General features: G+C 34.4%; 1 pseudogene; it reads right to left on the minus strand.

The window, feature by feature from the left end:
• Positions 1-926: 926 nt before the first annotated feature.
• On the minus strand, positions 927-6,232 carry LOC107612398 (putative cytokinin riboside 5'-monophosphate phosphoribohydrolase LOG6; annotated as a pseudogene).
• Positions 6,233-16,362: the final 10,130 nt, after the last annotated feature.

The raw sequence follows: 16,362 nt of genomic DNA on the forward strand, positions 1-16,362 counted from the left end.
TATAACTTACAAATACAAAATTCAAACAAACACAAGAAAATACTAAAGAGCTAAGACATAAATATTAACCCAACTATGTTTCTCTATTCTTGAAAGTAAGACATCTGAAATCATCAACAAAATGAGGCTACAAACAAAAAAAATACCTAACTCAGCTTCTTCATATTCTGTTGCTTGAGTGCTCTCCATACTTGTTGTATCTATTGTATGTGATGGAACCTGGTAGTTATGTGGATGAAGATTACATGATAAAGAAATTTCCTTCTTTGTGGAACCTGGTAGTTTGTCAATTTGTGCATAAGGAAGAGATTCTTAATTTTCTTTGGTAGCACCTCTAAAATTTGCCTTAGTTGCCTGATCATTTTAAGCAAAATGGAAGGGAAGAAAGGGGTTAAAGATTATCTTGACCATCTAACTAGTTTCCAAAAAATAGCAGATAAAATTATAGCATTTTACCTTCACTTCCCTATAATGGACAAGAACAATGTGCAAGAGTTCTCTATAATAATATTTAGATACAATAAATGAGACAAGATGATACCAAGAAGAGGTCAATCCACAGATAGATGCATGAAATAGAAACGATCAATTTCTGGAATATAATTAAATTAAACATAAGAATGTGATCGACTGTTGTTAAATCTTTCTCATCGGCACTAGGTAAAGCAAAGCAAATCACCATTAACCAAGAAGAAACACCTACACAAGGACCAGTATGAGCATATTTGAAAATTTTCATTTTCCTGGATAAAAACACCCACACAACAGAGACACATATAATATAACTGTTGAAGCTAAATATATGGATCCCATAACAACTTAAAAGTGAAAGAAGATCCACATCTCAAATTCAATAAGAAATGATCCTTTTATTGAAAAAGAAGAATTTGAACATATTTTTTCATTTAGTTTATTGAGATATTGGTTCATCTAGTAGATAAGGAAAATAGTGTTACTGGTTTATCATGCATTCCCAATTGGGACCAAGCTATAACCTAGCAACTCTTCTATTGTTCCATAGCCTCCTGACTAGTATACAACTTTGATTGAATTTTTGAAAATTCCTAGAACGAAAAAGAAAACTGCAATTTATGTTAATAAAGAATATACCAGGAAGAGCTATGAATGCATCAGCATGTTTAGCCATTATTGACTTCCTTTCATGCATGTTTGCAACTTTTTGCACTTCTCCAAAGGTTTCTCCAGATATCTAAACGAGAGATTTGATCAGCATAAGATTTTCATAAGCAAAAATTTGGATCAAAAGATGAACATACATGATCATATAGTAACTAAAGATGGAATTGTACCTCATGATGCAACAGAGCTTTAGGAATCACTCTAACCCATGAAAGATAAACAAATGAAGTTCAAGAAAGTTTAGAAAAAATTTACAATAAAAACAGTATATAAGTCATTAGTCCTAATCTTCTTCCACTATAAACCAAATCAATCTTCTTTTCGACCTTTCAATACAACAACTATAGATAAACACATGCAAGAGTTCTTTAAAACACAAGTATATTCATAATAATGAATTGGTAAACAATATAGTATCATAAAAATTACCAGTAATTTACCAAGCTCAAGAGCAGCATCACCAAATGTAGATTTGTATCCAGGTCTACTACCACAAAAGATACATATTCTTTGGAACCTTCCTTTGTGCTTTATTTCTTATTCTAGCACCTTTCCTTTTCCTTCTCACAGAAAACAAATGCTTTAGCAGTGGTTATAGAGTGATAGAACTTTCTATCTTTGAGCTGGGAGAAAAATAGTTCTTGAACATAGATTTCGAAAGAGAGACTTTTTAAAATCTATTGAAACAAAATCTTATACACTATTTAAGATCTATTGCAACTAGCTTCAATAATAGAGGCGTCAAATGTTTAGGTTCATTTTACATTTAGTATCTCAGATATCTTATCCAAAATCAATTGGTGCTACTCGGAATAATGCTTCTTCTGCACGGAAGCATTATCAATTTCATTGATCACTAATAATTTGCATGATCCTGTCCAAAAAAAATATTTGAATATTAGTTCATGTAGAAATGTTTTTGAAATAAATTAATCTGAAAATTTTGAACTTGTTGAGAAGCTCTTCTTAGCAAACCTTTTCCGCTCTCTATCTCTACTCTTCTTAATAAATCACCTCCTAGCAACAGGCTCTTTCTCAATGAATAAACAAAGAGAGAAAATAGATTAACAACAACAACAATGTAAGCGTATAACCATAGAGCATTAAAGTATGTTACAAGCGGAAGAAGAAGGGTTTTAACTTAGTATATATCATAAGCATAAACAGAAGGTACCTAATTATATATATAGCTAGCTTATAGATCTATAACTAATACACGTACTTAGGTTCTGCTATGATTGCTATTTTAGAATTTAAATGATGTTTCTCACTTTTTCCAAAGAATTTATTCTTTTGTGAAGTTAGTCATCTGCAACAGAAAAAAAAAACAATCAAAGATGATATGACTACAACTTCCATCAAAGTTTTTTATTTTTTTATACAAAGAAAAACACTTAAACCAGAATACAACTAGAATCAAATCAAACAATTAAAGGATATTTAACCTATCGAATCTTCTTCACCTACTGTGCACTCTGAGAAACTATTCTCTGCTCCACCACCACCGCACTACCACCGCCGCGATCTCTCTTTGTATCAAATTCTAATCACGCTATGTAGAGAAAAACAAAAGAATATCTAAACTGAGTTAAATAAATATCAATGAAAAAGAAAAATGAAAAAATAGAAATTGATCTTAGGTGATTGCGAAAAAAACCAAACGCATTTACAGATAAGCTTTATGGCAGCGCCGGCGGCGTAATCGAACTCATTCTTTCTCTGATCTCAAAATTAAAGATATTGCACGTAGATGAAGGAGACAACGCAATGATGTAGAAGCTTCATGGCGACAACGACGAGGACATGAATGGCAGCAGCGATGATGAATGGCAGCAGCGACGAGGTTACTCTCTGAAACACCCTAAGCTAAATCCTATCCTTGAATGCCTTTAGATAGGGTGTTCTCTCTTGGGAAGCAAATTGACTCAATCGTTATGCAAGCAAGAAGGGAAATACGCATGAAGTTTTGGGGAAAATTAACAAACGATCTAAAAGATGGAATTGAATACACACAAGCAAGTTTGAGCAAATAAAATAACAACCAGATTCGCATGAGTACGGGTTTTTTCTAATAAAAAGAAAATGCCTAAAAATAACTGTGACGAAAGACCTGACGTATCCTAACTAATCTCGTCGAAGAAACCCTCATCCTTATATAATATCCTATCATTTGTCGGGACCCTTCAGTCTCCCATGAATTGGGGTACCAGCAATCCTCTTCCAACACTTTTTCGCTGGGTGAAGATCCTGTTATGCTGTGTAGGGTGAACTAAGATGCTGAAGTGGGAGAATAGGGCACGTATTCCACCTTTGGACTCCCGCGAAAGATCAACTCCTCCTTTAAGTCCTCCTCCATTAGGTCTTTCTTCTGGCTAGGGCTGTTGGACTCCTCTTCCTCTCTCTAAGAATCCGATTCCAGGTAAACCACCTCGGGTGACCGTTTCTTGGGTGCTGAAGCAATCGTATCTAGGAAGGTTATGACAGACAGTTGGGGGTCTCCTCCTACGAAATCTCGACCTAAGTAGATAGTTTGGAGCACGGTAGTAGTGGTCGTAACTACCTACACAAGCTTTCAGGGATTATACTTAGAAGTCACCCTCGGGGGGCGCTGCGTCGTCTCTATCCGTTGTGCCATGCTCCTCTGGAGAAAGTATGGGAAAGAAAGAGGGGTGAGAACTTAAAAGATATCAGTAGGAATGCTATGTAACACCTCCATATCTATCCTCAACCCACTTATGGGATTTTAAAAATTATAAGGCATGGCATGTATTATGAACTTTTCTCGCAAAACGTAAAACATAATATGCATAAAAGGAAAGCATGTAACGTTGACATAGGCAAGTCAAATAGAAGGGATAATACTTATGAAAAATCATAATCATAACTTAGGAAAAATAACCTTAAAAATAATAATCACAATCAAACTTTCCTTTATACTTTTACTTTCTTAACTTGTAGCTTTTATAGAATGTATTGAGCTCAAACTGGTATAAAAGGTGGGAGTCCCCTTCCCTTACTGAAGGTTCTTATCCCAAACGTTTTGGCGATCACCTTCCCTTACCGAAGGATCATATCGATATCTTGTCTTTGGCGGTCACCTTCCCTTATCGAAAGATCATTCCCTCAGTTCAATTTACAATCAAGGTTATTTAGACATACACAAGAAGGAAGTTATGGAAACAAAGATGTATTATTATAAAATTTATGGGAGTCACCTTCCCTTACCGATGATTCTTAAAAGTTTGCCGATTACCTTCCCTTACCGAAGGATAATCTCGATTTGATCACCTTCTCTTACCGAAGAATTATCTCGATTATCTTGTCTTTGAGGGTCACTCTCCCTTACCGAAGGATCATCCCCTCAGTTCAATTTACAAACAGGGTTATTTAGGCATACACAAGGAGAAAATCATGCAAGAAGATAGACAAATATAATGATAGAAGGGACATGTGAAATAATGATACCATAGTTATATGGCACAGAATAGGCATGTACTCTCTAATTAAAGAGATATTAACAACATAATGGCATAAATTAAAAGGTCATATTAATGCACATAAAATAGGACATATTAAATAATTGAGCAAAGCTTATAAAAAAGCATATACTCTTGACTTTAATGGGATATTAATGACAGAATGGCATAAATTAAAGGATCATATTTTTAATGCACATAATGAAAATATGGCACTTTAAATAATTGAACAAGATTTATAAAAAGCCATATACTTTTGACTTAAATGACTTGTAAGGTAGTAGTAACAATTATAGAAATAACATTCATCATGAAACTTCACAAATATGCATGTACTCTTGATCAAAAGGTTTTAAATGATGATGAATTTATGTATGGTGAAACTTTGAATACAAACATACTGTATATGTGTAAAGAAATGGAAAAAGAGGAGTAATACCACAAAAGATACAACCATGATAACATGATAAGGACAACATAGATGGTAAAAAAATAATAAAAACAAAGCATAATACATGCCAAACATAAGTAAAAAGCATGCTTCCCTACTTTTTCTAACGCCTCTTTATTGACTATGAGGTTGAATCTTATGTTTGCACACAGAATATTTTTGTAGGAAGAGAAGGGAGAGGATTAGTGTTTGAGAGGGGTAATCTTCTACCTATTGGTGTACCCCTATTTATATACTTTGGTGATAGGTGTGATTAGGGTATTTTTAAATTCAAAAGAAGGGTGGTTGTTAAATTCCTATCCGTAATTTAAAATTCTAAACCTATCTCCTAATTGATTTTTAAATTTCAAAAATCAAATTTTCTAGAAAGGGTGAGGGGCGATTGTTACATTTCCTCCCCCGTAAAGAGAAGAATTTGTCCCCAAATTCTACGTCCTGAATTGGTTAATAAGGATCATTAGTAGGATTCATGGTACTTTGGGCATGGGTAAGCTAATCCTGCTAGTAGCAGAGGGAGATATGAATGAATGAGAAGCACCGGTATCATATGGAATAGTTAAAAGGACCCTATTAATTGTGCACCTACTTTCGATTTGATCTTTTAACTCGTGGGCTTCCTTTCTGATGAGGGCAAAGACTCTTCTTTGACGCTGTGGTAGGTCGACGGGGGGAGGGGAACTGCCGAGCATTCCCTGGCAAAATGCTCTGGTTGGAAGAACCGGAAGCAGACATTTTGCCTAGCAAAGCACCTACCCCTGTGTTGCTTCCCACACGAAGCACACTCCTTGAGTTCGGAAGTCTTCTGTGAGGCATCGGTGGAAGTTTTTAGGTGGTTCGTGCTTTGTTGAGTTTGCCCCTCTGTAGGTCTTTCAAGAAAGGCCTTCTTCCATGGTACTTGTTGAGAAGATCCTTGGTCCAGCTGCCTTTTCTAAAAAGCTTCGCTCCTTTCTGATGCTAGTTTCTTGGTTCACTCTTCGATCACTTGGCACTTGCTAACAAGGGCGAAAAATTCCTGGATCTCCAGTGGAGCTATCGAGGTTAGAACCTCTGCTCTTAGCCCTCCTTGATACTTCATGCATTTCCACTTTTCATCCTGATTAGCCTTGTACATGGCGAAAAAATTGCAAAGTCTCTCGAATTTCTCTGTGTACTCCGTAATACTCATCCTATCCTATCTCAGCTGCAGAAATTCCATCTCCTTAGACTCCCAAACAGAGAGAGGAAAGTACTTCTTGTAGAAAACTTCTTTAAAGGTGGTCCAGCTGATATCTGTCCCAGCATCCTCCAACAATCGTTTTGCTCCATCCCACTAGAATTCGGCATTAGCTTTGAGCATGAAGGTAGTATAGCTTACTTTTTGCTCCTTGGTGCATGGAAAAAATTATAAACACTTTTTCTATTTCTGTCATCCATTCTTCTGCTACATTGGGGTCGAGGACTCTGCGGAACTCAGGTGGACCAATTTTCTTGAAGTCAGCAAAGGTTGTACGGGCTTGTCCTACATCCAATTGGTGAGTTCCAGAATCCCTATTTGCATTGGAAAGCTATTGGGCCATCAGAGTGGTGGCTTCAGTTTGCTCTTTCATCACCCTTGCCATATCCTTCATGTATTTTGCTTGATTTAAAGTGCTCGAGCTTGATCCACGTGGGCGTCCATGGCTTGCCATAATTGTCCAGTTTGTGGATAGCCATAAGAAAAAACCTTATTAGTCATACTCCTCAGATTAGGCTCCTCGGATCGACTTTGCTCTGATACCAATAATGTAACACCCTAAGCTAAATCCTGTCCTTGAAGGCCTTTAGATAGGGTGTCACTCTCTTAGGAAGCAAATTGAATCAATCGTTATGCAAGAAAGAAGGAGAATACGCATGAAGTTTTGGGAAAAATCAATAAAGGAACAAAAAGATAGATTAGAACACACACAAGCAAGTTTGAGCAAATAAAATAACAACCAGATTCCCATGAGTACGGTTTTTTTCTAATCAAAAGGAAATGCCTAAAAATAACTATGACGAAAGACCTTACGCGTCCTAATTAATCTCGTCGAAGAAACCCTCATCCTTATATCATATCCTATCTTTTGTCGAGACCCTTCAATCTCCCATGAATTGGGTACCAACAATCCTCTCCTAACACTTTTCCGCTGGGTGAAGATCCCGTTATACTGTGTAGGGTGAACTAAGATGCTGAAGTGGGAGAATAGGGCACGTATTCCACCTTTGGACTCCCGCGAAAGGTCAACTCCTCCATTAGGTCCTTCTCCTGGCTAGGGCTGCTAGACTCCTCTTCCTCTATCTAAGAATCCGATTCGAGGTAGACCACCTTGGGTGACTGTTTCTTGGGTGCTGAAGCAATCATATCTAAGAAGGTTATGACAGACAGTTGGGGGTCTCCTCCTACAAAATCTCGACCTAAGTAGATAGTTTGGAGCACGGTAGTAGTGGTCGTAACTACCCACGCAAGCTTTCAGGGATTATACTTAGAAGTCACCCTCGGGGGGCGCTACGTCGTCTCTACCCGCTGTGCCATGCTCCTCTGGAGAAAGTATGGGAAAGAAAGAGGAGTGAGAACTTAAAAGATCTCAGTAGGAATGCTATGTAACACCTCCATATCTATCCCCAACCCACTTATGGAATTTTAAAAATTATAAGGCATGGCATGTATTATGAACTTTTCTCGTAAAACGTAAAACATAATATGCATAAAAGGAAAGCATGTAACGTTGACATAGGCAAGTCAAATAGAAGGGATAATACTTATGAAAAATCATAATTATAACTTAGGAAAAATAACCTTAAAAATAATAATCACAATCAAACTTTCCTTTATACTTTTACTTTCTTAACTTGTAGCTTTTATAGAATGTATTGAGCTTAAACAGGTATAAAAGGTGGGAGTCCCCTTCCCTTACCGAAGGTTCTTATCCCAAACGTTTTGGCGATCACCTTCCCTTACCGAAGGATCATATCGATATCTTGTCTTTGGCGGTCACCTTCCCTTATCAAAAGATCATTCCCTCAGTTCAATTTACAATCAAGGTTATTTAGACATACACAAGAAGGAAGTTATGGCAACAAAGATGTATTATTATAAAATTTATGGGAGTCCCCTTCCCTTACCGAAGGTTCCTAAAAATTTTCCGATTACTTTCTCTTACCGAGGGATCATCTCGATTTGATCACCTTCCCTTACCGAAGAATCATCTCGATTATCTTGTCTTTGGGGGTCACCTTCCTTTACCAAAGGATCATCCCCTCAGTTCAATTTACAAACAGGATTGTTTAGGCATACACAAGGAGAAAATCGTGCAAGAAGATAGACAAATATAATGATAAAAGGGACATGTGAAATAATGATACGATAGTTATATGGCATAGGATAGGCATGTACTCTCTAATTAAAGAGATATTAATAACATAATGGTATAAATTAAAAGGTCATATTAATGCACATAAAATAGGACATTTTAAATAATCGAGCAAAGCTTATAAAAGGGTATGTACTCTTGACCTAAAGGAATATAATAACATAATGACATAAATTAAAGGACCATATTAATGCACATAATGAAAATAAGGTATATTAAATAATCAAATAAAGCTTATGAAAAGGCATATACTCTTGACTTTAATGGGATATTAATGACATAATGGCATAAATTAAAGGATCTTATTTTTAATGTACATAATAAAAATAGGGCACCTTAAATAATTGAACAAGATTTATAAAAAGACATGTACTTTTGACTTAAATGTCTTGTAAGATAGTAGTAACAATTATAGAAATAACATTCATCACGAAACTTCACAAATATGCATGTACTCTTGATCAAAAGGTTTTAAACATGGATGGATTTATGTATGGGGAAACTTTGAATACAAACATGATGTATGTGTGTAAAGGAATGGAAAAATAGGAGTAATGCCATAATATATACAACCATGATAACATGATAAGGACAACATAGATGGTAAAAAAATAATAAAAACAGAGCATAATATATGCCAAACATAAAAATAAAAAGCATAATTCCCTACTTTTTCAAACGCCTCTTTATTGACTATGATGTTAAATCTTGTGTTTGCACACAGAATATTTTTGTAGGAAGAGAAGGGAGAGGATTAGTGTTTGAGAGAGGTGATCTTCTACCTATCGATGTACCCTTATTTATATACTTTGGTGATAGGTGTGATTGGGGTATTTTTAAATTCAAAAGAAGGGTGGTTGTTAGATTCCTATCCATAATTTAAAATTCTAAGTCTATTTCCTAACTAATTTTTAAATTTCAAAATTCAAATTTTCTAGAAAGGGTGAGGGGCGGTTGTTACACTCTCCCTCTTATCTCAGACGCTATGACGAGCTTGATGGTGACAATAGTGAAGAGATGAATACGGTAGCGGCGAGTAGATCTAGGGTTTCATTCTCACTCTTCTGTCTCTTCTAACTTTTTTGGACAAATTTTTTTTTTGGAGTTAAATTTGTTTGGGTTTAATCAGAGTAGGTTAGGGACTAGCTAATTTGTTTGGGCAATTGGGCTTAGAAATTTAAACTAGCATTAATCAATGGGAGTTTCGTATTTTTCCGTAAATAAAATATGTTATGGAAGTTTTCTAAAACTTCCACAAAAAAATTTCCATAAACAAACAGAAATCTTGTAGTGGAAGGTGATGTAAACTTTTAGATGACTAATTGCTTCCTTAGATTAATGCACTCAAACTGCAATAACAATGTTCACAAAAATCATACATTATAAAAAGATAAGAATGTCAAAAGCAAAAATAAAAACTATACAAGAAAATATTTACTTCCTCCTATTCTAGCATGTTGGACACATTAGTTCCGATACTACTAGGGTGCCTTATTTTTACTCATTTTATTACAAACAATCCACAATCATGGCTGAAAAAAATAATTGAATTAGAATTTGGTTAGTTTTATCATGTGTATTTTTATGTTATTTATAATATAACATAATTAATATTATGCTTACTTATTTGATTGTCCAGAAACATTCAAATAAATTGGGATCAGATCATTTTTTGGTAGCTCATAGTTCAACATAGCTATTGAGACCAATTGTTGAATCAATTTGCTCTGAAAAAAAAGTTTATTGTTAATAAATAAAACTAATAAATCACATAATAAAATATCATGTGAGCAAAACAAAAATTATACCGCATATATATCTAACTGTACCCTCCCCTCTCTCCTTTGGGCTCTTTATACAAGGAATCCAAAGCAAAAAGTCTCTTTCATGGATGTCATAAGCATATAGCCACCAATGATAATCATAACAATATGGCACTAATAACTACATTATAAATATTTAATATTATTAACATGAAAAAAATTACATCCACTGTACTGATGAGTGATATAGTTAATATAAAAAGGCGAAAAACATGATGAGTGTGAAAGGCAGATATCAAAAAAAGAGTCTAGAAATTTAAAAGGTTAAACACTGATGACACAGAGTAGAATAATTATGTATAAAAATACATAAATCCTCAATGGTCCTTCTTGTAAACCCTGTAAAATTAGCGAGTAATTAATCAATAAATTAATTTTTAATAAAAGAAATTAGAAATGTGAATTTTATAGTAAAATAGGATAGAGCTAATTAAAATAAGAATTTTGACACTAATTTTAATAAATTTGGCCCAAGATTGGGCCAAACGGGTCGAACCGGGTAGACCGGACCCATATTGGGCCCAAGGCCCAACTTAACTCAGCCCAATTGAACAAAATAGCACCCCCTCCCTTCTTGGCATTTATTTTTCACGCTGAAACTCAGCATGAAGGGGGAAGGAGCTCTCTCACAAACATAAACCTAGGTTAAACTTCAAACAAAGATAACTTTTGATCCGGAGCTCTGATTGACGAGCCATTTACAGGCACGCATTCTTCTCGGAGTTCTCTTCAATTCTGTCTAAACCAAGAGGTATGTCTTTCTCCAATTCATGCCCAGTGTTCTGTGTTCCCTTTATGTGCAAAATTGGTTTGAGTTTTGAGTGATTTTGATGATTTTGGTGGTTTAGGTGTAATCTAACATTGGATAATTATTGGATTATACTCCAATCATCAATAGATAAAGTAAAAAAACTCTAATCTCTTGTGGGTTATCCAATTTTGTCTATCTAGTGCTAATTTAGTGAATTGTGTAAATTAGATTAAAATTATGTTAGATTGAAGTTTGAATTGGTGAATTGGAGCTTTTGGAACAACTTTGGTGGCTTAATTTTTGGAAGTGGAACTTATGAGCTTGCATTGTGGGGTTGTCTCGGGTTATACGTAGAAATCGGCTAAGGTATGGTTTAGGTTTCACGTATTTAATATATAATGTTCTGTGAAAACTTAGACTAGATGACCATAAGATAGGTTGGAACGTATGAGAATGTTTAATGCTTAGTAACCTTGATAAGAATTGTGATGTGGATTTGATGTTTGTTGAATGAATATCAAACGATGATTCAATGATAATATGTATGTGTAATATATATATATATATATGTTGGATAGGTAAAATGAGAATTTTTGTTGATGTATTTAAGGGGGTTGATGCATGATATTGTTGATTTGAGAGATGGTAGGATATGAAGGTTGTTGTGGTGTTGAGAATGGCATGTTGTGTTGGTGGTTATGGGTATGGTATGTTGTTTTGGATTTGAGTTTTAAAGAAAATGAGGTTTGGAGATTTGGTGTAACTTTGGTTTTTTATAAAACTTTGACGAGCTATAACTTGGCTTCCAGACCCCTGAATGATTTCAAACTTGTTTTACATGAAAATTGGGTCCGTGAAGTTTACGTTGTTCGAACAACGGAAGAAAAATGATTTAAAACAAAAACGTTATGCGCGTTCGAAGTTTGGAATTGAAATTTGAAATTCTGCAGATTTTTTAGACTTAGCCAAAAATTTTGACAAAACGAAGGTCCACGCGTACGCGTGGCCCACGCATACGCGTGGATTGGGATTTCTGCGTACGCATACCCTTGATTCGCGAAGGGTCGCTACTGCCTCGCGTACATGCATACGCGAACAAGACTATGCGTACATGAAATGGGCTAAAATGTATGTCCACGCGCACGCGTGACCCCTGTTTTTAGCAAACTTAATTTTATGTTTTATAAACCTAATTTTCAAACCTCTAGATCTTTATTTTCATTTCTTTGATCCTAGATCTTGTTAGTAAGCTTAGTAATAAGATGAAGCTAGGAATAGGTGGTAACTTGGGAATGAAGTAAAGGTTAAAAGTGATGATTTAGCTACTAGAAGGTATGGTGCTTATATATATGTATAAATATGTACTATATCAATTATGTAACTGGCTAATGAAAGGAATAAATGTTGCATCTGAGCACTCTTTCTTGAAAGTGCGACCCCAGGAGATGGTGGAAGGTGAGGATCCCCTTCTTTGTTCCTCCTGGTATTATAAAATCGCCCCCAGCGAGATGATGGGACGTTAGGATCCCCTCTTTTGTTCCTCCTGGGCATATGAGAACATACCTCCTGGGAAGACGCAAGGGTTGTGGTTTCGTCCCACTTGCTCTGGGTTATGATAAACTATGTATAAAGATGCAAACATATGAGATATAAAGTGATTTTATAGCTAAAATGAATGATTATGAGATGTTAATAAATGAATGTGAAATGATTATCTAAGATACGAGTTTTCCTAGGTAAAGTACCGTGGCTTGCCACCACTTGTACTCTACTTGTGCTTGTCTTTATCTACTTGTCTGTCTGTGAAATGTCTTTGGAGATGGAGGAACGGAAGGAAGGTGGAAAGGTTTAGAGTTGAGATTAAGTTTAAGCTAGGTTTAAAATCCCCTAGATGACCACCCTTTTTATGGTTTCTGTTTAGTACTTAAAGCTTTATAATCTGAGTGTCGGCGTTCTAGGATTTCCTATGACATTCCCAGGACCTTATAGCTTATATGCGTGGCACCTTTACCATGCTGAGAACCTCTGGTTCTCACCCCATACTGTGTTGTTATTTTTTAGATGCAGGTCGAGAGGTTTCTCAGTAGGCGTCTGGACTTCTGAAGCAGAGCTGTTTCTGGGTTTTCTTTTAATGTATAGTTTATGTTTATATATATACTTAACTCTCCGAACAGCTACTATATTTTGTACCTCTTAGAGGTTTATGGAGAATTAGGGTTTACCCTTTGTATTTTGGGTTTTGGGATATGTATATATATGTAAATATTCTCCGGCCAGCCTTAGCTTCGCAAGCTGAGTTAGGAGCTTGTTATTTTGTACTGTTGGCCCTCTATTTCCTCTTTCTGTTTATTTATGCCTTTGAACCTTAGTTTCTTCACACGAAAGTAATCACGTTTCCTAAGCGTTGTGTTTTTTATTTTTACGATTTTTGTCTCATTCATTTTTCAAGGCTCCTCGCCACCTTTGTTTTACATCTTAGGTGTAAAGCTCTGTGTTGTAGAGTGTTACACTTCTTCTTCATAAAATGTATATATAATGAAAAAAATTAACACAAATATAAAATAAAAAATTAACACAAATAAATAGAGAGTATTTTTAGTTTTACTCACCCATTTATGTTTTGAAATTTTCTTTTTTCTAAAGAAGTTGTCACCATTTTTTTCAAAATCAGTAGGAAGAGGTACATATTTTTTTTCCTTTCTTTTGACCAAGTGTCTCCAATGTAAAAACATCTCTCTTTATATATAGAGATGTAGTTAGATTATAAAGTTTAAACTCTTCAATCATGAAATTGAAAAAGTAATTTGTATACACACCAAAATAAAAGCATTCATGCAATAGACATCCAAGCTAAGTGAGGTATGCAAAATCTCATTAAAGTGGATGCAAATTGTCTGATTTATGTGTGTAAAATCTCATTACATTGGGTGCAAACTATGCTGAGTAAGGTGTGCAAAATCTCATTAAAGTGAGAGCAAAATGTCTGATTCATGTGTGCAAAATTTTATTAAATTGGGTGTAAATTGTGTTGAGTAAGATGTGCAAAATCTCATTAAAGTAGATACAAAATCTCATATATAATCATATAATTCATAGCCAAAACAATGTAGAATACTCATAATAACAAGTAGTATTACATAACAAAAATTACACTGAAAACTCAAAACAAGAAACAACAAACACTAAGAACTATAATATATATCCCTATTGCTAGGCGTCATTAATTTGTTTGGTTCAGCTTCTTTCACTAATTTCATTGGTGATCTCGTGCTGTTTTCATCTTTTTCCTCTTCTCTGTTAGATCATTACAAACAATAATTAGATTTGCACAACAACAAAAAAAAAATAAACCATAACAATAAAGAAGCACAAAACTATTTTTACCTTATTTTGACATCCTTTTTCTCATCTTACTTTGCATCACTATAAAGAAGTACACACTCTATATTTTACTTTATATTCTCTTTTATCACAAAAGATAAATCAAAACTAATTTTTACCTTCTTTTATCTTTTTTTCTCATCTGAGACGTTGTCTTCTTCCTTTGACATTTTGTTGTCATTTTTTTCTTCTTCAAATCTATAAACAAGAAATCAAACCAGCTCAAATCTATAAATTTAAAGGTGACCTTAGAATAAGAATTACTAAGTTTTGAAACTAGCATAAAGATAATAGCAAAATATTAAAAAAATCTAGTAGTACCAGAAATTTAATTAGTGGTAAAGAGTGTATGTAAAATTCATAGGCTTATAGATTCAATCCTTTCATTTATAACACTCTAAAACTTTATTTGTTTATCTTTCTTTCTTCCTCTTGTTGTGTTATCATATTTATTAAGCTCCTTCACCCCCTTTTCTTAGCCAAATTAGTTGGTATTTTTGTTGTGTTCTTTACAAATTTAGCATCAACAATACCTTGCTTAACTAAATAGGTAACAATACCCTACAATAATAGTCACACAAATAAGGATTTTGTAAGAAAAGAGAATAATGTGACAAGATAAAAAAAACAAAAGCTATATTAAATTAACAAGATAAAATAAACCATTGGTCTTTGCTTGGATGACTTCTATATCAATTTCTTGTCAAATTTTTTTTTATCCCAATAAGCAACCCATGGTGGTAGAAGTCCCATATAATTTTTTTTTATCTCCAAATGCGTCTTTGTGTTAATAGATAATCTACAAGAAAAATAGTAAATGTAATAATTATCATCAAAAGAAAAATCAAAAAAGGAAAAAAATGATAAGTACACTAGATTGATTATCATTAAAACATAAAGACAACCATCGATACTTAATGTATTTTTTTTTCTTAAATTTTTCAACCCCTTCCATAAGCTCATCATGCATAAATCTTGTCCAATTATATCTTGTGATGTTCTCTACATCAACAATGGCACGTAAGTACTTTGGGGAGGTGACATGGTTACTTGTTGGTGCTAAAAATGAGTTAATAATGAACATTCTAAATGCTCTCCTAAAGTAATTCCCTTCCTCCTTAGATATTGAAACATTACATTCTCTTGAATGTAATATTTCTTGTAGCTATGGACTTTTCATAGATTTGAACGGGGCAACCAATCTTTCTTGCTCTGAAGTCCATTCTTCTTCTTCCGAAAAGCTTTTACCAATTGAAGGTAATCCTAGAGCTGCCCCAATTTTGTCTGTTGTCACATCAATATCCCCTGCCACTAGTTTCAATTTGCTTCTTGTTTAGCAAGTGCGAGAATAACCGCCTATCAACTTTTCAATCTTGAATAGTCTTTAAGGATGAGGATCCCATTTTATCCACTTCAAGTTTTCGTTCTTTTGTAAGTGATTTTATCGTTCTGAAAACCGAATTTGGAGAACGACATTCAATCAATTTCTACAAACATAAAGTAAAAAATCTTTACTCAATTTAACCATGGTTTGTTTGAAAAATAATAACAATAACAGCAATAATAATAATAATTATAATCATAATAATTAGTCATACTCGCATTCAAATACAGATACAAATACAGATGGGTGCAAACTATGCTATGTTATGTGTACAAAATCTCATTAAAGTTGATGCAAACTGTCTAATACATGTGTGCAAAAATCTCATTAAAGTAGGTGCAAATTGCACAACATGAGGTGTGCAAAATTCCATTAAGGTGGGGTGCAAACTATTTGATTCATGTGCGCAAAATCTGATTAAAGTGGGTGCAAATTGTCTGATCATGTGTGCAAAATCTCATTAAAGTAGGCGCAAACTATGCTAAGTCATGTGTGCAAAATCTCATTAAAATGGGTGCATACTGTCTGATTTAAGTGTGTAAAATCTCATTAAAATAGGTACAAACTATCTAATAGATAAGTACGAAT

Source organism: Arachis ipaensis, chromosome B8, assembly GCF_059453495.1.
Source record: "Arachis ipaensis isolate K30076 ecotype BB chromosome B8, ASM5945349v1, whole genome shotgun sequence".
Lineage (NCBI taxonomy): Eukaryota > Viridiplantae > Streptophyta > Magnoliopsida > Fabales > Fabaceae > Arachis > Arachis ipaensis.